This window comes from Trichoplusia ni, chromosome 1 (assembly GCF_003590095.1).
Source record: "Trichoplusia ni isolate ovarian cell line Hi5 chromosome 1, tn1, whole genome shotgun sequence".
NCBI classification, from domain to species: Eukaryota; Metazoa; Arthropoda; class Insecta; order Lepidoptera; family Noctuidae; genus Trichoplusia; species Trichoplusia ni.
Window position 1 is genome coordinate 2,446,036 of NC_039478.1, and position 6,619 is coordinate 2,452,654.

The window sequence follows — 6,619 nt, forward strand, 5'->3', positions numbered from 1 at the left end:
CACACTTAATTTTTGCAGGTTTGCAAAAAAAAGAAATATTACTAATTAATATTTGTAATTAAAAATGTCTCATTATAATCACAACAATAAGTACGTCCGCTTAGTCTCACAGCTCAAATACTGATCAAGTTAGGTTGTCCTCCAACATTTTAACATATGAAAACTTTATCAAATAAATGATTATGTTGGGGAATTATCTCGTTAGGTCTCTGAGTATAAATGATAGTAAAAAAACATAGCCTTAGCAAGATATTGTTAACACGTGACAAGCTAACTTTTATGAACAAACTGGGTCTGGGTTTTGAACACAGTGTAATATTTTTAACTGTTTTAATAGGAGCAAAACTATTATTGAAATATGTTTATGTTTCCAACTATTTATATGATCTACCGTCTCCTTATAAAGATATGCTTCTAAGCACAGGAGAGCCATTTAAAACCTGACCGGGCTAAGATGTCCCATTGTGAACAAACTTATTATTGCCTAGTCGTCTGTTAGTGAAGAGGGTTTACAACTAATCAAAGTCCAAGAGCCTGCAATAAAACCAACAAATTAATTCGTTCGTTTATTTCTCAACAATTAAGTAAAATGACTCTTATCAAGTAATTAACATCACCGTTGAGTATACGGCCACAGTATGTGAATCAGTGTAGAGTATAATATCAGGGTCGAAACTAGACAACTTAAAAGTAGTCAGTTCACTTAGGTAGGATAAATTTTATAATAAAGTAAATATTGTATACAATATCCAAAAACAAGTGCCTACAAGCCATAAAATCGTCAGAAAATAGATTCAGGTCTCAACAAAATTAGGCGAAATACGAACTTGTAAGTCTTAGGTGCAAATATGTATATAAACACGAATATACCTAACCTAGATCAGGGTCCCGAGTCTGCTATTTTACAATAGCCGATGAATGAATGGCAATTGGATTAAATTTGAAATTATTTCTATCCTCTTAAGTATTTTTCCAGCACAATAATTGGAAGTTAATTGTTTTGACCTTGAGTATACCGTCCTGCACTGAATTTCTAATTATTGTGTAGATGCTTAACAGAATACGAAAATTGACATTTTAAGCCAAATTTCATTCACTCATCGGCCGTTGTAAATAGCAGAATTGGGGCCCAGAGATAACACATAGCTTACTACTTAAAAACTAATCAACTTATGGACAACATCTTAAAGTTGATAAACTGTAAACATTCAAAACAAAATAAAAAACAAAACTCTTATATCTACCTATTATTAAAAACATAAACAAAAAAGGTGAGTATACATATATCTTTCTCTTACATCTAAACTATAAACGATACGATTATTTTAACAGTCTTAATTTCAAAGTGATTTTTTTTTTAAGAACTTACCAAAAGAAGTTCTGACTACAGTAAATATATCAACTGACCTGATGTGTAATCAGAATAACGATTACTGGTATGAATTAGACACTCAAGACTTTGTTTTTTCAGGAAATGTAACATTCATTGTACGCTTGACATCGTTGTTCAAAAAGATCTTAGACATGTTCAAAATTGGTATTCATTTGGCATTGAGTAGGGCGGCTAAATTTGGGCAAGAAGCAGGAATTATTTTCCTTCTAGTTACAGTTCCCATAAATGGTTGAGTCAGGGGTCCCTTACGTATAATGACGACAGTTTCTTTCTTTTTAAATTCCCCGATCGGAAGAACTGGGACCTTTTTGGGTTCGCTTGGTGGTTTGGGAGTAGCTATAGGTACGTTGCCTAGATTAACGGGTTCTGTAGAGTCCTCGCTTTTGCAGTGCATTACCTTTGGGTTCACGAAGATCACTGGTTTGTCAGCACACCCATATTTGACGCAGACATTGCAGTTGCAGTAGACAGAGCTCACGAATACCCAGTTGTCAGGAGTCATTTTTTCAGATGTCCCCTTAATGTTCTTCATGTCTTTCTTTGCGTAACCTTTAGTGCGCATTTTAATTCGTATGTTGATATCTGTAAATTGATAAGCGAATCATTAGGCGACGTTAACGCTGAGAATTTTTTTTAATGCGTAGATTTCATCTGAAGTACAAAATGTATCAATACATTGGTTGAAAAAAAATTGTCCTATAAAATATAAAAATATATTAATTTCATCAATCAACTTACCTAAAGCAACGGACAAAACAGCAAAAAAATCCTTCTTTTAAAAACCCTCGTCGCTCATTATCCAGTTGTCGTAATTATCCCTGCAAAAAATATACACAAATATTTAATCAAACAAGAACACCTCAACATAAACATAAACATTTCCGCTCTAAACATAATCCGAACCTCTATTATCATGTGCTTAACACTTGTCACAAAGACGACCATTAATTAAAACAAACAAATAGCTAACCAATAAATACAAAGGAGGCAGAACATTATCTGCGCTTAAGGCTAAGAATCTAAACAACAACACGTAATCACAAAAATGTTGACTCACGCAAGTGGATGGGGAATCTCTCGCACAACAATCAAAGCCTCCATTACTCTATTTATCACGACCGAGTTTTCCCGAGAATGTAAATAAATAATCTAATCCATATAAAAAATAAACACTGATATTTCACAGTGCAAGTGTTGCCTGTACGAACGGAATAGATATTCTCCATGCGACTATCTACAGAGAAGGGAGGCTGTATTCTACAATAGGTACCTACCTACTACACACCTCCCGTCAAAATGACATTCAACGTTGAAGAGATAAAGATGAAGATCTTATTTACTTGTTTGAATATGCTAATCTATTATAATAGAAATCGGTTTCAAATGAAGCCTTTTTTGCATTTGAATAGCCATTTTTTGAGTGCACGTTAATTGCGTTTTGACCTTTCAACTTACAGACGAGTAAAACGGAAAAACGGAATAAGACAACCAAATTAAAGCGTTTTCAAAATATAACATAATTATTTTTATAAGTAAATTGTTGATACCGTTGTTGCCGTTGTGATTAAAACTGCACTGGTTTTTAAGTTAAGTAAATTTCAGGTCTTCGCGGATACCGGTATTGTAGGGTTAGATTTCAAAGTCAGAGTAACATAAAAATAATAAAAACTCTTAAACTTTTAACTTATTTTTGTTGCAATGCGCCCTAGAAATAAAATGACGGCAATAATTTCGGTTCTATTAGGACAGTCTAAATGAAGAAGGCTATGTTTTCAGGGTTCATCAATTTCTAACTTCTAAGTGCCTTTAGTGATTGCGAAGTTTGGGATATTTTTAGAATCCTTACATCACTGCCAGTGACGTTGGCTGTACTTCGTGAAGAAAAAGAATACCGTTGCGAAAAGAAACCATTCTCTTGAAAGACGTCGTACTTATTGAGTTTTTCAATTACGTTCTTGCTTTTTTAATAGACATTTAAGTTTTCAACTTATAACTCAGTTCAGACTGTAACCGTTCGAAAGGGCGGTAAACATAAAAAGCTATGAAGGATCTTATTTTAAGGAATTATTGAACATTAACTAATTAGTAACAGAAAAATATGACTAAATACTGTGCCATATTATAACATTTGTTTAAAAAAATGTTCAAAAGCATAAAACTGATGATTCTTTGGTTTGAAATATTATTTTGGCAGAACCACCCTTGCCGCCATGTCTTCAAGTAAAACTGTTTTCGTTGTGTAAGCAGGACGGTGCACTACAAGCCTTTTCTCTTTTACAACTGAAGCGATCTTATACCAAGATGTTGCGGCTGCCTGGGAACTGAGCCGGAGACGCATATTATTGCATTCATTCGATCGATTAGTGAATGTATTGTGGTGAAACTTTAGTACCGTACCGTAACCGTAGTTAAGCCCGTCGTGTATTGTAGTTTTAGACTTTAAGTAATGAATGATTATCAATGTTTTTCTACTTGCGATTTATTCTTGGTACAAATCACTACAAATCAGAGTGAATACGAACGACGAGAATTGTCTATTTTTCTTAAAAACTACGGCTGATTTTTTCAAGGTTGAAATTTACAATTAACTACACAATATTGTTTTTAAAACCAAAATTCAACCGACTTCAAATAAAAACCTAGTAAGAAAAGCTTGATGGGTCCAAATGGCAGTTATTTTAAATGTAACGAGAAAATAATAAACTAAATCGGCCTATCTGAAAAAAGTTCTGGAGAAACAAACTTAAAAACAGAATACAGTTAACTTGACAACTAATCCTTTTTGAAGTTGATTGAAAAACCGTTACAGTTAACAATAAAGAAACATTTCAGCTACAGTATACTGCACAGTTAAACACCTAATTATGTTAAATCTCAGACCCAGTTTAGCCAATTCGTGAAACGAAAGGAATACTCGTTTTGTTTAAGTACTTAAAGAAGGTAAACAATCTTAATCTTGATAGCGCGTCATTTAATAGGTACAAACAAATTAAATAAATAAACGACTTTGGTTTGATAATTTTTATTGATGTTTTAAATTTGTTTTCAGTCGCGTTTCATTTTTTTTTCTAGCAAAAACTCACCTCAATAATTTATCTAGTCTTAAGTAAGTACTTAAACAAACAAGGTACAGTAATATGATTATAAAATATATTTAATTAAGTAACTAGAAGACTAACGCTATCTCAAGAATGTAAGCACTAGGTTCTCAACACGAAACAGTGCTTAATCATCAATATCTTCTTCAACCTTGAATAGTTCACTGCTAGGCAGACAGGCATCACTATAGCCACACCTAATTAATATTAATATTAATATATCCTGGGACAACTCACACACGGTTATCTGATCCCAAGCTAAGCAGAGCTTGTGTTATGGTAACCAGACAACTGATAAACTTACTTATATATTTCTAAATACATACATATTATAGATAAATTACACCCAGACACCAGAACAAATGATCATGCTCATCACACAAACATCTGTCCTGGGCGGGAATCGAACCCACGACCTCCGGTGTAGCAGTCAGGGTCACTAACCACTAGACCAACAGGCCCGTGACGTGAGATGGATTTAATTAGCTGAATAGTGGCCAATACTTGGACCGCAAAATCCCGATAGGCCGACGATGAGATGAGCAGGCGACATAAAGAAGATAGCAAGCGTGAGATAGGTGCAAAGGGAAAGAGACCAGAAGAATCGCATAAACAGAAAGTAAAACAAAAAGTATTTACTTGGTACAAATTATACAAGACACCCCTTACAATATTTTTCTAATACATTCGTTTCATCAACATCATTTCTAACTATTCTTCAGAAAAATACCCGAAGGCTTGACAATACGAATAGGTAAAGTAATTATTTTCAAAGTAGGTACCTATCCTATTAAATTATTCCTACAACAAATAATTTTCAACACAGACACCTCAACTACTTATTCTATGATGTTTGTTTAACGTTAAGTAATTGAACACTCCGTACAAAGTTTCCAAAGTTTGACAAAAGGCAAATAAAAATAATAAAATTATTGTTTCTACCGTAATTTTAATTCGTTGTAAAAAAAACTTCTGCCATCTACACCGAGCGAAGATAAGAATCGCGGCCCCCTGAAGTTCCAAATTCAAACAAATTCGGTTAAGCGTGAAAGTTTAAGGGGCAGATAAACGGAGAACTTTTATTCACGTAATACAATTATGTCAGTGGAATAACAAAAAATTCCAAACTATTAAACCACCTACACGAACAACAAAAATAAATTGTTAACCACAAGAATAGTTACGCTTTTTTCAACACTTCTAAATAGATTCTAGACAAAGACAACGACAAAGACAAAATAAACCTAATTCTAGATGCACAATTATTGTTAGTTATTTAAAATTGAAAAGGAATTGAAGTGTGATAAATTCAATCCTTCTTTTTAGTTGCGTGGGTCAAGCTTGCACTGTTTTTAACTTTAACATTTGTTATAGACCGTAAAAATAAATATTCATAATTAAAAACTTACCTACTGGGTGAACGGAGAAGCGTCCATGCAATAAGAATGAAATAGCTGACAATAAACTACCTTGTTTAACAAAACGTAACAAAGAATAAGTAAAATGGCGGTAGATTTATAATAAATAAAATTTCATTGAAACAAATTAATATTTCACGGGTAGTTTGGACATTACTTTTGTTTTGTGAATTATCGTTTATATTAACGTTGTTTTTACTTACGTACTTACACAAGTGGAAAGTGCTCTAATTTTTAACTACTATTCAAAGTATCGTGACTCAGAAGTAAAGACACAACCGCTTGGAATATTGACTAGTGTCGACTCACAAGCTATTTTGCAGAAAAAAAAACTTTAAGGTATGCAATCTATTATTTTACGTTTATGTGGAAACTAAAAAGTAATTTTGTGTTAAGCTGAATGGATAGCCGAGTGGTAGAGGTGACCAAATCCAGTCACGGAGCGCGACGTGTCGCTGGTTTGTTCCCCGCCTAGGGCAAGCATTTTTCGTTTAGCAAACTATGGCTAGGCTATTTGCCTTCTACAGTCTAGCGTACGACATAGGTATGCTTAGAGAATTAGGACTTTGAGGTGCTTAGACCTGGCTTTGAGATTAATTGCTACGTCGGAGGGCATTATTTTAAATCTAGCCCAAGATTATCATATTTCGAAATTTTAAGACATAGAATAATAATGTTAAACAGCCGCCATTTGCTTGGTTATCCTAACT

At 33.6% G+C, this 6,619-nt stretch overlaps 1 long non-coding RNA gene across 1 annotated transcript; it reads right to left on the reverse strand.

The window, feature by feature from the left end:
* Window positions 1–1,724: 1,724 nt before the first annotated feature.
* LOC113493986 lies at window positions 1,725–5,983 on the reverse strand. The gene is made up of 3 exons (XR_003400624.1): window positions 5,901–5,983; window positions 2,132–2,211; window positions 1,725–1,975 (listed from the first exon to the last, which is right to left on the reverse strand). It is a non-coding gene; the product is annotated as an uncharacterized LOC113493986 (long non-coding RNA).
* Between the last annotated feature and the right edge of the window lie 636 nt (window positions 5,984–6,619).